This window comes from Triticum urartu, chromosome 7, assembly GCF_003073215.2.
Source record: "Triticum urartu cultivar G1812 chromosome 7, Tu2.1, whole genome shotgun sequence".
NCBI classification, from domain to species: domain Eukaryota; kingdom Viridiplantae; phylum Streptophyta; class Magnoliopsida; order Poales; family Poaceae; genus Triticum; species Triticum urartu.
The window spans coordinates 670,032,282-670,054,987 of record NC_053028.1 but is presented as its reverse complement, the minus strand read 5'-3'; positions in this window follow the sequence as shown (position 1 = coordinate 670,054,987).

Below are 22,706 nucleotides of genomic sequence, written 5' to 3'. Positions count from 1 at the left end.
GCGCAGATTGTTCGGCATTGCAAGGCGGGTTCTTCTCGAAATCCTGTGTACCTGTAGGAATAATGTCCAATTTTTGTAATGTAGCGCTCCTCGGCTCCCACGCCCAATAATGGCCGTCTTCCACGTGTCAAACGAATGCGAAAAGCCAGGGCGTTTTTACATCCACACCCCTAGCCGTATAAACGAGCCGCCTATTTAACGGGATGGGGATTTAGGTCCAAACCACATCTTCTCCTCTCCGCGAGTTATCATCAGAGCGCTTCTAGCAAAGGTCCATTCCAACATGACCAGCCGTCGCAGCTCCTCCCCTCGCCCCTCCGGTCCCAAACCCGGGGACTGGGAGAGTTGCACCATCCCGCATAGCGAGTTAGTGTCGCTTCAGGCCAAGGGATTTCTCCCTCAGGCATACATGGTCCCGGTCCGAGCCGGTCTCGCCCCCTACAATGGTGGAAAACAAGCGGAGAGCACCCCCAATCCTTCTAAAGGAGAGCGGGTGTGCCTCGTCCCCTATCTAATAAGGGGACTGGGGTTTCCAATTCATCCATTTCTCCACAGGCTTCTGGAGTTCTACGGCCTCCAGCTGCACAATCTCACGCCCACCTCCGTATTGCATATTGCGGGTTTCGTCGCCCTTTGCGAGCTATTTTTAGGCGTTGAGGCTCATTTCGCACTGTGGAAGAGGTTATTCTGCCTGGTGCCCCGTTCTCGAGAGGGGTCTATATACCAAGTGGGCGGAGCCGAAGTATGGCGCATCGCCGGGACCGGATACCTATCCGGAACCCCAAAGAAGGCGTCCGAGGACTGGCCTTCGGAATGGTTTTACATAGATGACGTCCCGCTACCGGACCCTATCCGGGTCAGTCTCCCTGAGTTCAACAGTGCTCCATTGAAGAAACGCTTGAGCTGGCGCCCGCGGAGCTCTCAGAGAGAAAGCGAAAGAGACGTCCTTTACCTGATGGGCCGGATAAGACTGTTGGCTCATTCCGGACTAACCATGATTGGAGTCATGGCCGCATGCATTATGCGGGGGGTGCAGCCACTTCAATATAGAGGCCACCCCATGTGGGATTTCAACGGGGAGGATGACGCCACCCGTTACGGTCGTAAGGGGCCCGCCTCAGCTGCCGCTCTAGTAAAGATCTTATCCTCTTTGTATAAGGGAGAAAAGGAGGAATTCCTCCGCGTCAACCCGCATGCCGGATTTACTATGTACGATCCTCCAAGTTGGGTAAGTGAACAACTGCGCTTGCCCGTTTGTTTTATACTCCCACGGTTAGATATGTAGTCTAACAACTTCAATGCAGGAACTACGACAAGTGGTAAATGATATAAACAGCCGCCCTCCACAGCCCGAGGACCCAGAACGGTCCCTCGATCCGGACTCCGAAGAGGATCCGGACATATCGGTGGAGCTTATCGACGGGGTGTTCCATCAGCTAAGCAAGGACAATACCTTGGTAGCCATCACGGTTGATTACCCAGGGTTAATCCCGGCCCCCCAGGTGCCAGAAACCGGAGTCTCATTCCCTTGAGAGAGATTCCACTCTCACGTATTCCGGTGTTTCTGACGACAACCGTGTTTTGCAGGGGAGATTTCCGAGGCAGGAGGCCGATCCTGCGGCGGCTAGCTAACGAGGGGCCGCAGGGCCCCATGGGGCAAAAAGGAGTCCGGACTGAGATGCCGGTGCAAAGATATAGCGCACCCTCTGTTTCCCTGGTGTTATTCTGTCAGGGCATATTAACGTTCGTGCTATCTTCAGGACGAAGAGACCTCGTCGGAATACATCCGGAGAGGTTGCCAATCGCGCCTCCACCAGCCAGGCTCCAACGTCTGGCCAGGAAGCGGAGGCGAGCACAAGGCGCGCACCGGACGCTCCTCTGACGGAGGATGCGGGCAGGCTGTCTGCCACAAATTCTGAAGTGGAGAGTGCCATGAACCACAGGCGTCGCCGGACAGTTCTACGTGACGCTTGTTTCTCCCAAGAGGCTTTAGATGTCTTTAATTCGGGAGATGCGTACCTCCGTGCCGCTCAAAATGGTTTAGCCAGAGCCACGGAGCAGTATGTAAAAGACATACGGGTAAGAAAATTTTGGTCAAATATATATATAATAGTAGCCCCCGAGACTTGAAACAGTTAGAGCAACTGATTTAAGGATCATTTAATATGCAGGTTCTTACAGAGAAGAATACTGTACTGTCCCAGGAGCTGGAAAAGTGCAAGGCCCAACTAGAGGCCGCACTAGCCGCAGCAGGGGAGCCCAAAGAGACCCCCTCAGGTAAGATACACTTTGAAGGATTTATATTGTGCGGTGTGGGTGCAAATCTGACAAATCATGTTGCAGATGGCGCCGGACTCGATCCGGAAAACAAACAACTCTGACGCCGGCTAAAGGCCGGTGAGAGTACGTTGAAAAAGGTGAGGCGAGAGAAGAATGATCTTCAGGATGCCAACACCCGGCTGGACGTCGAACTTAAAGATGTTCGTGGCCAGCTGTCGGACTCCACGAAGGAGAATCAGCGGCTTCGACGCGGCATATTTAGTAAGTGCTTGAACGAATTTTGAAAAAAGAGTTCGGCGAGAAAGTCGACTAACAGAGTAATGTCTGTAGGTATGCTCACAGGTCGTCCTACAGAGGAGATGCCCGGTTCTACGGGTGACCTTCTTCCTGAACTCACGCAACTGCACGAGCGAATTCGGCAGGCGAGGCGAGGCGTTGCCCAAGCCTTATGGCCTGCCCACTCCATGCCCGAGGGCCTTGGAGATCTTGTGGAGAAGCTGAAGGGAGCTCGGCGGCGCTTCCGGTTGTGGAAGATATCGGCCTGCCGACAAGGCGCTAGGGAGGCCTGGGCCATGGTGAAGACCCGTTTTACGAAGTCTGACCCAAACCACATGGCCGAGGTCGGACCAGTGGGGCCTGACGGGAAGGAGATCCCTGTAAGCTTAGTATACGGCCAAGTAGAGTTAGCCGCGAAGTATTCCCAGCAGGACTGTAAATTAGACAGCCTGTTAGATGGTATAGAAGAGGAATACAATCAGTCAGAATGACTATGTAATTTTGAATTGACATGTGTAATGCCTTCTAGCCGGATTGTAGATCGTTTGTCGTTGCTGACCTTTTCGCTTCAACCTCGGGACCTGACGGTCCGGAGTGTGTCCGAATACCATAGCGGTTATATAAGAACCGGGGTATGCGTGGAGACCAGGTGTAGGGGTCATTAGTGCTTTATCAGACAAGTGCCCAACTAGTTATGTTATATTACATGGTTAGTAAGAAACACCTTCCATAGAGAATAGTTCCGTTAAGGGATCCTTTCGCTCGGAGGCATGCCCTAAAGTGCATGTCCGGACTGCGTGAAAAGACGTAGAAAAAGCATCTGGGGGCGCATAAAATGAGTAAAAAGATCATCTTTTATTTCACTGACCGAATATTCTCTTAAGAACGCTAGCTTTCGGCTTCACCCAGTCTGAGGTACACATCCGGCTGACCCGGCAGTAACAATCGCAGAGGTGCTCCCTTTACCGCCTAGCCGAACAATCGGGAACGTAGGGGTAAGCACAGGAGCCAGGCAACCCAGCTTGGCCAAAACTTAAGTCATATCAATGCATATAATGGTGAAGAAAAAGGTACATGCGGAAGTTTGACGCATGTGTTGGGCGTGAAGCCCGTATAAATATGCTTCTGTTAAAGAAGCCCCCAGGTTTAATGAGCGCGAGTGGCGCGTCACTAGATGAGCCTTTAAGGGCTATAAAAGAAAAGAGGGGAAGGCGAGAAATGTAAAAAAATGCAATAAATGGACAGAGGAAGGAGACGAACACAGAGTCCGGCGCTAGGCATAGAATCTTCGGAGAGGGGTGGCGTTCCACGGGTTCGGCTCGAGTCGGTTATCCGACGCATCTCGCAGGCGGTACACCCCACCAGTCAGGACTTGGTCGATTATGAATGGACCTTCCCACTTGGGCTTGAGTTTGTCCTTTTTCTTATCCGGCAGGCGTAGAACTAGTTCGCCAACATTGTAATTTTTGGCCCGTACTTCTCTGCTTTGATATCTTCGGGCCTGCTGTTGATAAAATGCGGAACAGGCTTTTGCCACGTCACGCTCCTCCTCCAAGGCGTCCAAGTTGTCTTGCGGATCGAGCTCGGCTTCTCTTTCTTCGTACATGCGCACTCTAGGTGAATCATTAATTATGTCGCAGGGCAAAACTGCCTCTGCGCCGTACACCATAAAAAATGGTGTGTATCCGGTGGTGCGATTTGGCGTGGTCCGCAGCCCCCATAGCACGGAGTCAAGCTCCTCTACCCAGTGCGTGTTAAATTCCTTGAGGGACCGCACCAGTCTGGGTTTAATGCCGCTCATGATAAGACCATTTGCGCGTTCGACCTGGTCGTTGGTTTGTGGGTGATAGACGGAAGCATAATCGAGCTTGATGCCCATGTTTTTGCACCAGAGTTTTACCTCGCCGGCGGTAAAGTTTGTACCGTTATCGGTTATGATGCTGTGGGGGACGCCATAACGGTGTACAACCCCGGATATGAAGTCTATCACAGGTCCGGATTCGGCCGTTTTTACAGGCTTGGCTTCTATCCATTTGGTGAACTTATCCACCATGACCAGTAAGTATTTTTTTCCTATTGGTCCCACCTTTAAGGGGTCCGACCATGTCAAGCCCCCAGACCGCAAAAGGCCAGGTGATGGGTATAGTTAGGAGTGCGGTGGGTGGCATATGGCTTTGGTTGGCAAAAAGTTGGCAACCAGTGCATCGTTGTACTAGGTCCTGAGCGTCTGCCCGGGCCGTCGGCCAATAAAAGCCTGTACGGAAAGCCTTGCTAACAAGGGACCGAGCAGCGGCGTGGTGACCACCGAGTCCGGCATGAATTTCAGCCAGAAGGTTCCGCCCTTCCTCTTCGGAGATGCACCTTTGAAGGACTTCGGTAGTGCTTTTCTTATAAAGCTCTCCCTCATGGACTCTATAGGCTTTAGATCGCCGCACTATGCAGCGGGCCTCGTTTTGGTCCTCCAGGAGTTCCTGCCTAGTAAGGTAGGCTAGGAATGGTTCTGTCCACGGGGCGATAACCGCCATTATTACGTGGGCTGAAGGTGTAATTTCATTGGCAGAGCCTCCGATTGTGTCAGATTGTTCGGCGTCGAGTGGTGCGGCTGGGTCCGGGCTATTATTTGCGGGTTCCCCCTCCCATGCTACGGATGGTTTGAACAATCTTTCCAAAAAGATGTTGGGGGGGACTGCATCGCGTTTGCTCCGATGCGTGCCAGGACGTCCGCTGCTTGATTGTTTTCTCGGGCTATATGGTGAAACTCCAGCCCTTCGAACCGAGCTGACATTTTTAGGACGGCGTTGCGGTAAGCTGCCATTTTTGGGTCCTTGGCGTCGAAGTCTCCATTTATTTGTTATATCGCGAGGTTTGAATCACTGCGTACCTCTAGGCGTTGGATACCCATGGATACTGCTATCCGGAGACCATGTAGGAGGGCCTCATATTCGGCTACATTGTTGGAATCCGTGTACATGATCTGGAGCACATATTGGACTGTGTCTCCTGTGGGGGACGTCAGGACGACGCCAGCCCCCAGTCCGGCCAACATTTTGGAGCCGTTGAAATGCATAATCCAGTTTGAATATGTGCCGTACTCTTTACGGAGCTCGACCTCCGTCCATTCTGCGACGAAGTCGGCCAAAACTTGCGATTTAATAGCTCGCCGTGGCTTATAGGTTATATCGAACGGGAGAAGCTCGATGGCCCATTTTGCAATCCGGCCCATTGCATCGCGGTTGTTGATAATATCGTTTAGTGGCACTTCCGAGGCTACTGTTATGGAACACTCTTGAAAGTAGTGTCGTAGCTTCCGGGATGCCATGAATACCGCGTATGCAATCTTTTGATAATGCGGGTACCGTGATTTGCATGGAGTGAGGACAGTGGACACGTAGTAGACCGGCCTTTGAAGGGGGAATTTGTGTCTGTCCGTTTCCCGCTCGACAACGAGCACTGCGCTGACAACTTGGTGTGTTGCTGCAATGTACAATAACATTGGTTCGCCGGTGATTAGCGCGGCCAGGACTGGGTTTGTTGCCAATATGGCTTTTATTTCATCAAGTCCAGCCGTGGCGGCATCCGTCCACTCGAAGTGTTTGGTGTGCCGAAGGAGGCGATAAAGGGGTAGTGCCTTTTCTCCCAAGCGGGAGATGAAGCGGGTTAAAGCTGCCACGCACCCGGTTAATTTTTGTATTTGTTTAAGGTCCTTTGGGACATCCAATTGTGACAAAGCTCGGATCTTGGCTGGGTTTGCTTCAATTCCTCTACCGGATACAATGAAGCCCAAGAGCTTTCCAGCTGGAACGCCGAAGATGCATTTTTCTGGGTTGAGCTTGATGTCATATTGTCGGAGGTTATCGAATGTAAGCCTCAAGTCGTTTACTAGGGATTCGACATGTCTTGATTTGACGACCACATCATCCACATACGCCTCCACTGTTTTGCCGATCTGGTTTGCCAGACATGTCTGGATCATGCGCTGATATGTTGCGCCGGCGTTTTTAGCCCGAAGGGCATTGTGTTGAAGCAGAATGGGCCGTATGGTGTGATGAATGCTGTTGCAGCTTGGTCTGATTCTGCCATCTTGATTTGATGGTAACCGGAGTATGCGTCGAGGAAACACAACAAATCGTGTCCTGCGGTGGCATCGATAATTTGATCGATGCGGGGGAGGGGGAAGGGATCCTTTGGGCAAGCCTTGTTAAGGTATTTAAAGTCGACACATAGGCGCCAGGATTTGTCCTTCTTTGGTACCATCACCAGGTTTGCTAGCCAGTCCGGATGTTTTATGTCTCTGATGAATCCGGCCTCCAATAGCTTGGCTAGCTCCTCTCCCATAGCCTGTCTCTTGGGTTTGGAAAAATGCCAAAGGGCTTGTTTGACAGGTTTAAATCCTTTTAGGATATTTAAGCTGTGTTCGGCCAGCCTGCATGGGATCCCTGGCATGTCTGAAGGGTGCCAGGCGAAGATGTTCCAGTTCTCTTGTAGGAACTCTCGTAGTGCGGCGTATGCATCAGGGTTCAGTCGTGCCCCGATTGAAGATGTTTTATTGGGGTCCGTTGGATGGACCTGGATTTGACTATTTCGTCGGCTGGCTTGAAGGATGTGGATTTGGATCTCTTATCGAGTATCACATCATCCCTGTTAACCGTGGAGCGCAGCGCAGTTAGTTCCTCGGCCACTAAGGCTTCGGATAGCGCCTCAAGGGCTAATGCGGCCGTCTTGTTTTCGGCGCGGAGTGCTATGTCCGGATCACTAGCTAGAGTGATAATTCCATTCGGCCCGGGCATCTTAAGCTTCAGGTACCCATAATGGGGTATTGCTTGGAAGATTGTGAATGCTTCCCGCCCTAGTAAAGCGTGATATCCGCTCTTAAACGGGGCCACCTGAAACGTGACTTCTTCGGACCTGTAATTATCCGGCGTGCCGAACACCACATCTAGTGTGATTTTTCCTGTGCAGCGCGCTTCTCGACTGGGGATTATTCCTCTAAAGGTTGTGCTGCTTCGCTCGATGTGGTTCCAGTCTATTTCCATTTTTTGAAGGGTTTCCTCATAAATGAGGTTCAGTCCGCTGCCTCCATCCATGAGCACCTTGGTGAGGCGAAAGCCGTCCACTATGGGACTGAGGACCAATGCGGCTGGTGCTCGGGCTGTTCGGAATCTAGGTTCATCACTTGCGTTGAAGGTAATAGCAGTGTCGCTCCATGGATTTATTGTTGCAACTTGATAGACTTCGGCGAGGCTGCAGAGTGTTCTTTTTCGCATATTGTTTGATGCGAAAGTCTCGAAGACTGTGAGAACGGTACTGGTGTCCTCGGGCTGGCTTTCTGCGGCCTCCAGAATTGTCCTCGCCAATTTTGGCCACCTGCCGGAGTATCCAACATGCTCTAAGGCTGTGAGTTGGTGTGGCATCCTCTGTACTGTGAATTCTACAGGGTCCATCAAGACACCTTTACAGTACGGTTCCATGCCTTGTAGAGGGTTTTGGCTTTTTGGTGTTCATCCCGGGTGTCCTATGATGATGCACCCTCTTAGTTCGGACGAGATTACTATTCAAGGCCGGATTATCCCAAAACTTTATTTCGGTTTTCCAGGCACTTCCCATCGCACAGTATTTTTGTACTATGGACGCCAAGTCAGCGAAGCGTGTAATATCACGACGACTTACAGCGTTAAGGATTCCCTCGTCCGTGCAATTACTGCAGAAAATTGAGATTGCGTCTCCCTCGCGGCAATCCTTTATACTGTTCATAACCAGGAGGAATCTGGCCCAGTAATGATGTATTGTTTCCTCGGGCCTCTGCCTGATTTGGGAGAGATCGCTTATGTTCGGGTGGGCGGGTGTCATTGAATCTGAAACCTCACCCAATCCAAGATTCGGAGGCCGAAGAGTTTCCGAACTCTGAAGTTCGGATTCTTGGATGTTTTCCAATGAATCTAGCCCGTTGCCTAATCCTAAGCTCATGTCTTGAGTTACATCCTCCTCTCCGCGGGTATCCGTCTTGGAGGAGTCAGGAATTCGGACGTGGCTAGTCCTTAAAATAGATGAAGGGTCGCCGCACTGCGCCTCTACCACGGCAACGTGGTGGGTGACTTGGGGAGAGTTAATTTCTCTTAGATCGGGTTTAAGCCCAACCTGGTCGTAATCCGTAGCGACCCCCAGGGCGGCGATGCGATCCAAGAGCTCGTTTACGGAAGAGAGCTCCATTGGATCTAGCTGCTCGACGAGCTCCGAGCTGACGTGTAGGATGCTTTTGATGACCCGAGAGGTCACCGTCGGCGCAACAGCTGAACAGGCGGTCATGAGGAAACCACCTAGCCGGAGGGTTTGGCCGATAGCTAAGGCTCCCTTAGCAACGGCGCCGTCATTAAAGACGGGAGGAGGCATCCTTCCTGATTGTGACGGCACAGAGGAACTCTCAATGAAAGCACCAATGTCGGTGTCAAAACCGGCGGATCTCGGGTAGTGGGTCCCGAACTGTGCGTCTAGGCCGGATGGTAACAGGAGGCAGGGAACACGATGTTTTATCCAGGTTCGGGCCCTCTTGATGGAGGTAAAACCCTACGTCCTGCTTTATTAATATTGATGATATGGGTAGTACAAGAGTACATCTACCACGAGATCAAGGAGGCTAAACCCTAGAAGCTAGCCTATGGTATGATTGTTGTATATGGAGTTGATTGCCTACGGACTACAACCCTCCGGTTTATATAGACACCGGATAGGTTTAGGGTTACATATAGTCGGTTACAATGGTAGGAGATCTTGAATATCCGCATCGCCAAGCTTGCCTTCCACGCCAAGGAAAGTCCCATCCGGACACGGGACGAAGTCTTCAATCTTGTATCTTCATAGTCCTGGAGTCTGGCTGAAGGTATAGTTCGGCTACCCGAACACCCCCTAATCCAGGACTCCCTCAGTCGTTGTCGGTCTCCACGTAGTAGTAGGCATCGGCGGTGGCATCTGGCTCCTGAGCTCCCACATCTGGTTGCATCAACCGGAAAGAAGAAGAAAGGGGGGAAAAGGGGTAGCAAAGCAACCGTGCGTACTCATCCAAAATACTCGCAAGCAAGGATCTACACTACATATGCAACATTGTCAAAGGAAGGTTGTATATGTGGACTGGGCTGCAGAAATGCCAGAATAGAGGGGAGAACCTTGTCCTATCGAAGACTAGCATCTTCTGGAAACCACCATCTTGCAGCAAAAGGAGGGAGTAGAGTAGCATAAAGTAAAGTAGTAGAAGTGTTATCAACCTCGGCCAGAGACCCTTTCTCGACTCCCTGCGAGAAAGCAATCCCAGAGCCATACTCACTAGTGCAGAACCGGGCAATAGCACCGGTTCGTAAGGCCCTTTAGTGCCGGTTCCATAACCGGCACTAAAGTGTGGTCACTAAAGCCCCCCCCCTTTAGGACCGGTTCAGCACGAACTGGTGCTAAAGGGCAACCACGTGGCATGAGCCAGCTCCGGGGGCCGGGAGCCCTTTAGTACCGGTTGGTAACACCAACCGGTACTAAAATGTTTGGGGGGTTTTTGGTTTTATGATTTCTTTTTCATTTAATTTTGTGTTTTCCATTTTAATTCTTTTTCGTTTGCTGGTATTTTACGATACTACACATTGTACACGTTATGCATATATATATATATATATAAATAGATTTTCTAGTAGAACCAATCATATATATATCATCAATGTCTCGCAAACCACCATATTAATTCACACATACACACATGTATATATAGCTATATACAATTTCTCCTACATATGCATGTTGCCTTCGGAGCCAGTGGCATTAGCCTAATTGGTGCCTTCGGAGCATAATGACAATTGGAAGTGGTTCATGACCTGGTCGATGGGGGCGGTAGCGGGTAATAGTATTCTCCCTTCGGATTTATGACCTGGTCGAGCAAAAATCCCGCTATTTCCTCTTGAAGTGCTTCTACGCGCTCTGTTTCTAGGAGCTTGTCCCGCACCTCTGTGAACTGTTAAGAAGGAGATCAATATGCATGTGTATTAGTTGTGTGACTAGATATCGATAATGGTGTAAAAATTATGAATAGTGTTCTGACAAGCGTACCCATTCCTGTCTTTGAGATCTGCTCCATTCGGACGCCATCATGCGAATGTTCTTGCAAACGCAGAATGCACATAGAGTAGTCCCCTGCGCCTACTTCAGGGCCTTTATTACGAGAATGGAATTTAATTTGATCAGATAATAATTAATCAAGCATGATAATTAAAGAGATGGTAGCTAGCTAGCTAGCTAGTACTACTTAATTACTTACCTTGGGTCGAAACCATTTCAGCTGTCGTTTCCATTCGCCTTCCGTGACGCTGATGAACCTTGCCCAAGCCCTGCCCGCCGACAAAGAAAATGAATAAAGGGGTTATTAAATAGTTCATATCATGAAATGACGAACTAAATAGGCCAAGATATATAGTTAATAATGATTGAAATTACATGTTGACTATCCCAAACAAGATGTTATAGTCACTATTTGCTTTGAGTAGTGAGTCCAGTATTTAACCTGTTCCGGCGTCAACTTTAATGATACACAAGATCCAGTGAAATCTGCATGCACACACGTTTGCATTTCTTAATTAAGCGGGCATATGTAAGCAAAAACATTTAGCTAGCTAGTAGGCAAAAACAGAGAATTTGTAGTACAAGAAAGTGTGACTCACTGGAAGTTGTAAGGAAGTAGTATATCTTCATTGTATTTGAGGCACTTCAAGAACTCTAGCATGCTGTCCTCTACCTGCTTTTCATGATGCTTGTTTATTTCCCATGTGTATTCATTAACGGTGTTTGGGTCAATGAACCCAATGCCATAGCGTCCACCTTTTCTCATTTCATACATCTTCATCCTGCATAATACAACAGAAAAGAATATAGTGAGGATAATTACAGGTAATGATTGATCAAAAGGATCACTACAGCTAGCTTGAGACTTAAATTACAAAAAGAAATCACTTACAGACAATAGCAACTGACGATAGATTTGTCGAGTGCGTCTTGATTGTATAACTGAAACAGTTCAGAATACTCAACGGTCACAGGTTTCTCATGGTAGTAATGATCCTTCTTGACTTGCACCATGAGGGACTCTCGATCGGATCTCTTGGTAATGTCCATGTACCATTGATGCAATTCATACATTCTCGTTGGGAGCTTCTTGACCTCTTCTGGCTTGACCAAAGGTTGGCCCCGGGCATATTTCCGTTTTATTTCCTCCTCTGTAAGCACAGGCATGTCCTCGATCTCGAGGAGTTGTCCAACAGTGATGTTGAGAGTTTCAGTCTACATTATATGCTCCTGGGTTATTACCACATCGCCCACCTCGGGAACGTAAACTGTTTGGCCACAATAATATTGGGCGCGCGTACTGTCACGTGTTGTTGGCGGCACAACAAACGGGGGGATCGATTGCGCCGCCTGTTCTCCCAGCTGGGCAACGGTTTTCCCGCATTTTTTGACAGCTGCTTGTTGTTTGCTCGAGCTCGAGCTCGCCTCCTTCTGTAGACGTTGTCGATGTAACTTCCTGATGTGGCGCTCATAGTCTGTGTCAACAGGCTTAGGAGCTGGTGGTTGAGCCATATGAATGAAGTGGTCAACTACTTCCATATGCACTTTCTCCCTTGGCGGCGGTGGCGGTTTCGGTCCAAAATGGGCGTCGACTTCTACCCGCACTATGGCATTGGTTTGCTCCTCGGTCCTGTCGTAAGCCCTCTCAGGAAGAGGAGTAGTGAGGTTTGGACCATATTTATATCGCTTGCCTCCACCTGTACTTCCTGTACTATGACCTCGACTCGTACCGCTACGCACCATAGCTGCGGGGTGTCTCTTCTGCGTTTGCTGAGGCGGCGGAGACAGCTGACGGGGCTGAGTTGGACGAGGAGGAGTGGCCTGAAGCTGTGCCGGACTTGGAGGAGGAGTGGCCTGAGGTTGTGCCGGACTTGGAGGAGGAGGAGTGGCCTCATGCGTTGGTGGACTTGGAGGAGCAGGAGTCTGCTGACTCGGTGGCGGACTTCGACGAGGAGTCGGGTGACGCGGTGTCGGTGGCCTTCGAAAGATGATGCAATCCTTTCTCCATAGGATGATACGATGTTTGGCATCTCCGAGTGTGTGCTCCTCGTCACCTCCAGGAATGTCAAGCTCTAGCCCCGAATATTGGTCCACCACCTCATCAACCACGACACGAGCATAGCCTGCTGGAATCGGGTTGCAATGAAAGGTTGCATTGGGGGAATTTGTATAAGCAACGCCGTCCGCCACCTTCAAGGATATGTTCTTAATTTTGAAGTGTAGCTCGCAGTTAGTGTTCTCCGCAATGTCATCCACGGGGTATCTATCCAGCATTGCGTCAAACGGGGCGGAACCCACGCTGCTTCTCGGCATGGATGGGGCGGTGGTATCCAATGCTGGATCATCCGCTAGCTGCTGCAGCTGCTGAGGCCCCCTTTGCTGGCTAAGTGAGTCGATCTGCTCCTGCTGCCGCTGGAATTTGACTACCAAGTCCGCGTGCGCTGATTCTAGGCCTTGAAGGCGTTCATAGTCTAGCTTCCTCTTCTCCTCCTCCATCTTCCTCTGCTTCTCCTCCGCAATCTTCCTTCTCGCACGGGTTCTGTAGTCGGCGTTCCAGTCCGAAAACCCCTCATACCACGGAATAGCGCCCTTGCCTCGTGTTCTTCCCGGGTGTTCAGGATTTCCCAGGGCACGCGTAAGCTCGTCGTTCTCTCTGTTGGGCTGGAACACCCCCGTTCGAGCCTCTTCTATTGCAACAAGTATATTATCGCCGGCTCCGTTCAGACATGCCTTCGTTGAAACTTTGCCTGTCTTCGAGTCCAACTCCCCCCCATGCGCATAGAACCAAGTCCTGCACCTGGGGGGCCAGCTCTTAGTAACCGGAGTGACACCTGCATCCTCCATCTCTTTCTCAGACTTATCCCACTTAGGCATTGCCACCGCGTAGCCACCTGGCCCCAGCTTATGGAACTTATCCCTTTTTTCGGCATTCTTCTTGTTTATTCTTGACCGTTCCTTAGCTAATTCTGAATCCTTGAATTTCACGAAATCGTCCCAATGAGCACTTTGATTCTCTAGTGTTCCCTCGAATACTGGAGTCTTCCTTCCTCCCTTGACGTACTTGTCCCATTCACGATTCTTGTGGTTCTTGAATGCAACCGTCATCTTCCTAAGAGCAGCGTCCTTGACTTTCTGCACATCTGCTTGTGTGAAATGATCTGGTAGGGTGAAATGTTCCATGAGAGTATCCCAAAGCAGACTTTTTTGTCTGTCGTCGACAAAAGTAAGATCTGGACGTGGCTTTGCTGGCTCTCTCCATTCTTGAAGGGAGATCGGGAGTTGGTCCTTCACAAGAACTCCGCACTGACGAACGAACTGTCCGCAATCTTCTTAGGCGCTAATGGTTCGCCATTAGGTTTGATTGCCTCGATATTATACTTTACGCCCTCCTTCAACTTTTTGTTCGGTATGCAAGACTGCAAAGGCTTCACGACGCCAATGCCAGCCAAACATCATCTGGGTCCCGACGACAATGGTAAAGAGTTCGATCAAAATGTATACCGCTCCATGATTGGTTCCTTACTTTATCTATGTGCATCTAGGCCAGATATTATGCTTAGTGTTTGCATGTGTGCTCGATTCCAAGCGGCACCAAAGGAGTCGCATCACTTAGCTGTGAAGCGAATTCTTCGATATTTGGCTCACACCCCGACTCTAGGATTATGGTATCCAAAGGGCTCAGAGTTTGATCTGGTTGGATTCTCGGATGCTGATTATGCTGGTGACAAGTTGGATCGCAAGTCCACATCAGGCACATGTCATTTTCTGGGACGATCACTTGTATGTTGGTCTTCAAAGAAGCAGAACTGTGTATCTCTCTCCACTGCTGAATCTGAATACATTGCTGCTGGATCTTGCTGCACTCAGCTTCTGTGGATGAAGCAAACACTCAAGGACTATGGCATTCATCTGAAGCAAGTGCCACTCTACTGCGACAATGAAAGCGCCATCAAGATTGCCAACAACCCAGTTCAGCACTCGAAGACAAAGCACATTGAAATTCGTCATCACTTTCTCAGAGATCATGTTGTGAAGGAAGATATTGATATCATACATGTCAACACTGAAGAACAATTGGCAGATATCTTTACCAAGCCCTTGGATGAGAAGAGATTTTGCAAGTTACGGTGTGAGCTAAATATCTTGGAATCCTCAAATGTCCTGTGATCAGGCACACATCCTAACACTTATGCATATTGATGACTTAGATGTGCAACACACGAAGTAAAGTATATCTTCAATCAATGAAGACATACATTCTAAGTGTGAATACGTTAATGTGGAATTTGACTTCGGAGCACCACGATAATTGTGCGCCGTGTCTGGGTCTAATACTTCCTATACGGTGGGTAACGCCACCACCAAAGGTTCTGTTTGAAGTGTTTCACTCATGGTGTTACATTTGCTATGTCTTCACATTTGGTTTGGCTTCAATCTCAACATGTCTTCATGATTATCTTCACTATGTTGAATATATATATACTAGTGTTCTGTCCTCTACAGCATTCACTTATAGCTATGTCTTCTTGTTGAATCTTTTGAACTAAGTGAATGTGATCGGACCCTAACCTCTCTATGCTTTCTATCTCAAACACTATCTCTCCAAATCATATGCATTCTATTGAAACTGTTGAATGTCTGCGTCCTTGTCAGCAGAAGATATAGAGACAAACATTAAGTCCGTTTTCAATGCTCATTCCTTCACCTGAAACCCGAAGAAGTGGGAACGGCCACCCGACAATCTATGCGTGCGTGGGACGTGGAACAACCTCCGACATGCTCCATGATGGCCACGTGTTCCTCAGATGTGAATCACCAGGGGCACCTGTGTAATAACACTGAGACGCCCCTGTCCCTATAAATACACGCCTCACCGCATTCATTATCTCTTCTTCCACTCTCGCACGAACCCTAGCGCCACCGCTAGCCCTCGACGACGCCGGCGATGAAGCGCTTCGCTGCCGCAACCTCTCCGACGCCGTCTTCACGCCGACCGCGGACATCGTCTTCTCCGCCGTCGCCGTAGGTGTCCTCCGTCGCCAAGTTAGGGCACGGACGATCGAACTGCTCGGCCTCCTCTTTCACTCCGTCTAGCAGTTCTTCGTGTGGTAAATAAAACTTCCTTTTTACAGCCCCTTTGATCCTATAGCTTCGTCACTTTCTACCACAAGCATTTCTGTTCACACAAGTTGGATCTCTTACATACTGCATCTCATAATATGCCTAGTATAATCACTTATGCTTCACAAAGTAGTTAGATTCCTCACTTGTACTGATCTCTGGATTCGTACAAATCTGGAACCAACTCCTTATCTATGAGTGAATGTCTTCGCACGATGGGGTCAATGTCTTCTAAACTGATTTATCTTCAAAATCTTCTGAGAATGCATATGACCTCTTCCCCTTCCCTCGCACCTTAATGCTTTCACAGGTACATGTCCGTGGGAGAATCCCTTGGTTCTCATAGTCTGCATTCATTTGCAGAATTCTTACAGCATCATATAAATTCTCCCGAAGCCAGTTCCTGTTTGTCCAGCAAGCGAAAACCTTTGAAGCCTTTGAACGTATTGAAGCCTTTCAGTTTAAAATTCATGGCTTCAGAGAAATCTGCAAGGAAGGGAGGCAGACAGCGTCGTGGCGGAACATCAAGAGATCTGCCTGATGACCTCTCAAAACTTTACAAGACAGATCCTGAAGAGGATTATAATCAGCGCAAGACCCGAATCCAGTGGATTCGAAGATATTGGCCAGAATAATGGTTCAAATACCGGTTTGTGACCCAAGAATATGCTGAGAAAAAAGCCATCAAGCGACCGTGGGGAGACATCCTATACAAGAATCTTCAACCCAGGTCCAGAGAAGAAGCCATTGAACAAGGCTTCTATCCCTGCATGGTCCGTGGGCCACAGCCTGCAGATGCACACCCATCGTCACTACTATGGTGCCGTGACGACAATCTGTTCAAGCGCATCTTCCAGTTTGCCAAGAACTCAGCGAAGCAGAACAAGAAGTCTTTGGGATTAGACTTCAACCCTGGTCCCTCTGCTCCCCATGCCGATGGAACTCGCGAAGCTGAACCCAATCTTCTTGGGCCCTTCTACAACCTTGAAGGTCTCATCACCCATATCGTGGTTCAAGGGACTGCCGTGAATGAGCCTGCAGATGACCATGACTCAGATGAAGCGCATGCAGCGCCAAAGCCAAAGAAACTGAAGCAGCCAAAAGCTTCAAAGCCTGCCTCTGCACCAAAAATCTCACGGGCGAAGCCACTGGACACCGCACCTCCTGAAGACAGTGTGCAGTCTGAAGAGTTTTCACGCATCTCCAAGCCCCAGAAGGTCAAGATGCCTCTGCCACACACCGGCCAAGAACTGACAGCTGCTGCTATTCTGCGCAACGATGCCATTGATCTGTCCAGTGATGAAGATCTTGCAGATGACGCTCTTGAGCAGTTGATCAAGAGCAAAGAAGAAGCAGAAATCTTCAACAATTTGCCTCTCTTTGACATGGCAATCATCCACGACTTCATTGATGAGTGGTTTGAAACGCCCAACCTCAGCTTCGAAGACCTGCAACTTCCCATTGGTCTTAGTGTCGCCTTCCATGGCGCCATTGCTTCAGAGCTAGCTCTAGCTGAGCGCATCGTCGAACTGAAGCAAAAGATAGACTATGAAAAAGCTCAGTTCAAGAAGCATATGGCCAAGCTCAGCGTCCAAGAGGTCAAGAACTTCAAGCTCATGCTGCACGAGCTTAAAGAAGCTTTTCTCAAGAAGCATGAAGAAGCTCAAGGTTCTCGTGAGCGCATGAAGAGCCTGCCTGACAAGTGTGTGCAAGCCTACAATGAGGCTGAGAAGCGCAAGGCCCTTCGGCGTCCTGGCATCGACCCGAGGATGGCTGCAAAGAAGAAGAAGAAGCCCGCTATGGCCGAACCCGATGCACCAAGGTAGGAAGAAGATCCCATTGTCTTCCCAACTAGCATGACTGGCTCAAAGCCAAATGCCCGGTCAATCGCTTCAGAGCTGAAGAAGACGAGGACTGCTGAGGCTGAAGCCATAAAGAGGAAACATCCTGAAGCCTCTGCTACTGCTCCCTCCAAGAAGAAGTGGAAGACCAAGAAGGAACGGGCTGCTCCCACAGAGCCCTTGATTGTTGAACCCATCTCCATGGTTCGCCCTGACGCTGAACCTCAAGAACGTCAACTAACTGTCCATGAGCCTGCTTTCACAGAGGCTCATGAAGCTGAAGACTTTCCAGCAGCTGATCCCATCGCTGCTGAAGACATTGGTCACCATGACCATGTTGAAGATGATGTAGTTCTTCCTTAGCTCGAGCACCAACAGGTATCATCGCCTGTGCTAAGGCACAACGAACTCATCAGCATTGGTCGTCCTCTGACGCCAATTGCTCAGGATGCATCATGGGCTGATCGCCCACAAGCACAAGAGGAAGAAGACTTTGAGGCCCAGCCAACTCCATCTCCAGAGGCGTCGCCAGCGTTACGCAGGCTTCGCAAAGGACCAAGGCCTCCAGTCTCTGAGTCTGAAGCTAAAGCTGCTGAAGACATTCCGGTTGCATCAGCCGATGAAGAAGAAACCCCAAAAGCTGCTACTCCCCCGTCCCACCAAGAAGTTGTTCTCGAGGAGAACGTGACTGTGACCGACCCTCCAGCTCGTCAAGTGGAGGTTGAGAATATTGAGGCTGCCACCACCAATTCTAGCATGAATAATAAACATTTATCATGATATAAGGAAATAAATAATAACTTTATTATTGCCTCTAGGGCATATTTCCTTCAGCCCTAGGTTGGGCATGCCCCAGGTCCCCCCCCCCCACCACCACGCAAAATTTGAACAAACTCGGACACCGAACTCATATTGCGTCACGTCCGGCCAGTGTTTAGCGTTTTTCCAACGGAAAAACCAGGAAAATACATCAAATGTCGGAGTTGAACGAAACGTGTCATGCATGCTGGGCATGGTGATGCCAATGTGTGGGAAAAAATTGGGTGCATTTGGAGGAGGTGAAAAAAGTGGTTCGAAACATGCCCTTCCGGCCTACCCGAACGTACTAGATTGTAGACGGTGTGTCTGGTTACAACCATGAAACCACTGAAAAAGTTCCATGTGCTCATGATTTTTTTTCTAAGAAAATCACAAATTTGAAATAAAATCGCAGACTAAAAAAATCATGAATTTGAAAAAAGGTCATGAGTTTGGGAAAAATTGATTAAAAAACAAATCATAAATTTTAAAAAGGTCTGTGAATTAAGAAAAGAAAACAAAATAGAAAGTAATAAGGAAAAATGAAAAAAAACACAGAACAAGGGCTAAACTGAAGAAAATCAGGTGTTTTTTATTAGCGTTATATTTCGATAAGAAGTAGGAAAGAAGTTCTATGGTAAAACAGTTAAAGTATCCCAGTGGTTAGCGGCCACACTACTATATGTAGACAGTCTGGGTTTGAATCCCACAAAGCACAGCTTCTAATTTTTTTAGTTTATTGCTGAAAAGAAAGAGAAAAACGTAAATGGCCCATGACCGCCTAATGAGCAACTAACAATGTATTGACGCCTAGGCTAAGGTACGGCCATATATATCCGGCGGTGTACAATACGTCAAAGGTCCATATTGCCCTTTATACATTTTGTGAGGGGGGGGGGGTGCGGAAGCGCTTCTCACCATCAGATCTGTATTAGAAACTAACTTTCTACATTTCTGATTTTCTAAAAGAATATTAAGATTACATTTTTTACATTTTGAAGATTGCACAAATTAAATGCAGCCCTCCAGAACTGATGAAACTAGTGCCAACTATTAAAAAAAAAAGACTGAAGGCTATTATCATTTGAGCTCTTTAGTTTAGGGTGCCAGAAGATGCACCCTGAAGAGGCAGATTCCATCCATGTGGTGTTCTCAGGGTTTTGACGATTGCCTAGCACGACGCGTCATGTCCGTGTTGCTTTAAAATCCGGTAATAAGTTGCTGGTGACATAACCTTGAACAAGATGTTTTAGCTTTTTTGAGAGTGTCACCCTGGAGAGCAGGTAGTTTCCTTAGCATGTATCCTACGTTTTTTATTTTGAGCCCTGTAAGACATTGTGATCGTGGTTTCTTCCTATAGAATGGAACCGGGGGTGAGCCCCTTTTCATAAATTTTAATTTTTAATTTTGACTAGCATGTCCCTAATAAACCTGCAACTCATATTAGAAAAATCCATTTTATTTGTATTTCATCGGTATGGTGGTCATTTTTGTTGGGTCATACTCCCTCCGTCACAGAATATAAGAGCATTTTTTACACTACACGAGTGTCAATGATGCTCTTATATTATGAGATGGAGGGAGTAGTTTACAAATAGGTTTGCACCCCGCTTTGCAAATAAAGACACAGGTCCGGACAATAGAAAGAGTTGACAAAAATCCTCTTTTGAAGCAGATAAAATAACATCAAACAAACAAAGAGGGCAACACAAAGCAGGGCACAACGAGTGCATTACAGGACGCCACCATCTTGCCGCCAAGCAAGAACATAGGTATAATTGAACCAAAGCAACAATCATCTGCGGAGGTTGACAAGGAGCGACCCCTCATATCCTGGAGAAACCGCCGGACATCGCCGCAATGTCCTCAGCACACTAGTGTCTGCCTCTCGCACTGGACCTTGGACTTGGAGTACCAATCCTGCTGGCACATAGAGAGGACCAAGAATATTGACATCGAGGTCACATGCAAAGGATAGGAGATAGACAAACCACCCAACGTCGGTAACGCAGAAGCTTCAAGCAATGATCCAAGCATGCCCGGAGACGCCACCATGCCTGACCATAAGGTGCATGAGCTCCCCGACAATGCCATACAAATCCATCTTCGAAGAATGTCATAACCTCCTCACCTGGTTCAAAAGGCGTCGCACCATCAAAAGATGGATATGTTCCTCCCAAGAATAGGAATGGATGCCGCGGAAAGATGGCCACATAAAGAAGGTCAACACACACATGACGAGCCAACATTGGCCTCCTCCTGCAATCAATTCTGCTTCCCATGGCCAACCAACAGAGGAGGAAAGGTTAAGCTAGGACGAAGAAGGGCACTACTGCCACCACAAACTGCAACCCCACAATGCCCACCAACCATACAGCTCCCAAGGGGTGCTTTCAAGAAGGATATAACGAAGTTAGGGTTCTCATCCTGGAGAACTAGGGGAAGGGGCAGTGGGACGACTTCCCGACTGCCTACTACAACAAATTATGCCTGACTCCGGCGATGGAGGGGCGATGACGGCGGCGCGCCTTCGGCTCGCTTCAGTGCTGGTAGTCGTCGCTAGGTGGTCTATAGATCTGGATGTAATCATTATTATTTCTGGTATTCGTTGTACTGCCATGATTGAAGATGAATAGATCGGAAATTTTCTCGCAAAAAAAAAAAGATAACAACACATTCTTCTTTGCAGCGACTTGCCGACGATGAAGGAAAAAAGGATGCTAGAATGGTGGTGAAAGAGATAATACATTGGACCTTGGTGTTGTTTTTGGTTTTTGCATGTGGGATTTCTTTCTTTTCCATTGTATGTACAGTTCTCTTTTTTTACTTAATTAATAATACAATTTTTTAGGCAAACTCGCAAAGTTTTTATTCAACCGTCACACAGTTTACAGGGACGAAGAAAAGGTCTGCCGGATGACCCAACCAAACATGGCGGCCGGTCCCAGTGATAATGTATGCTTTGCTAGCTTGCTTGTCTGCCATGTTCTAAACTCATGTAAGAAAATACAAGAAATAGAAGCTCTAGATGACTTAATTAATAATACAAATAACATGTGTTCGGGTGTTTAAAAAAGCCCATCGCTAAAGCAAAAAAAAAACAAAACCATTCCCCTTCTTTTCTTCTTGGCCCAAGTCTATCTCAAATCACGAAAACATGCAAGTTCTCGGGACGCCGCAATCGCCGCCACCGGCCACAGCGGCCACCTCGGCCGTGCTCGGCGATGACGATCTCCTCTGTGAGATCCTCGTCCGTGTCGCCTTCCCCACCAGCCTCGTCCGCGCCGCTTTCGTCTGCAAGCGCTGGTTCCGCCTCTCCTCCGACAACGCCTTACTCCGCCGCTTCCGCGATCTCCACCCACCCAGCATCATCGGCTTTTACGTCGACACTAGGGGCACCAAGCCCCCGCGGTTCGTGCCGATGCCTCAGCCCCCTGAGCTCGCTGCCGTCGTCCGCCGCGCTAACTTCGATTTGGGCCGCGCTGACTTCGGTTTTGTCAGCGTGGATTGCCAGAATGGCCTCCTCCTCTTCACCTCCTACGTCCACCTCGAGCCCACCATAAGAACGGTCCGCTGCCCACTGTACCCTGCAAGATACATGACCATCCTCCCGCCAACTCCCGAAACCAAGGTCACAAACTACGAAGAAGAGATCCTCATAAACGGCGGCGATGTTATCTTGCAATTCTTCCTTTTGGGATTGGGCTCGAAAGGGCGGCAGACAATTGTGGATGTGTATGTGTTACAAGATGCTAATCAGGCCATCTACTCCTCGGTTGTAAGTGAAACCATTCTACCCACTGCTATTTTGCTACTACCCGGCCGGTGGTGTCTCTAGTTTGATTGGTGAAAGGAAGATCTATGATCTTGCCTCTGTGGCTATGGGCAAGATTGACACGTTATTCGTGCTAGATCTTGTGTCCTCCTCTTTATCATAACTTAACCTCCCAGAAGAGGTCTTGAGTGGAAGGCTGTCACTTGCAGATGATTCTGGGGTTCGTCTGATCAGTCTTAAGGACCTTCAAATCCGCATCTGGCTCCACAGAATGGATAGCAATGGCGTTGCCAACTGGTTCCTTTTGAATACCATTTGTCTGCGCGAGATATGTGCTAATCATATGATACCATTACCATGTCACGTGTTCGAGGATGTGGATGATTCTATTTTAGAGGTGCATGCAACTGGGTTCAATTCTGAGTTTGCTTTCATCCAGGTGGACAATGCCCTCTATTTTTTTGATATTAAACGCAAGGCAGCAAAGAAGGTTTATGAGCTCACACGAGAGGATAAATACTTGTATA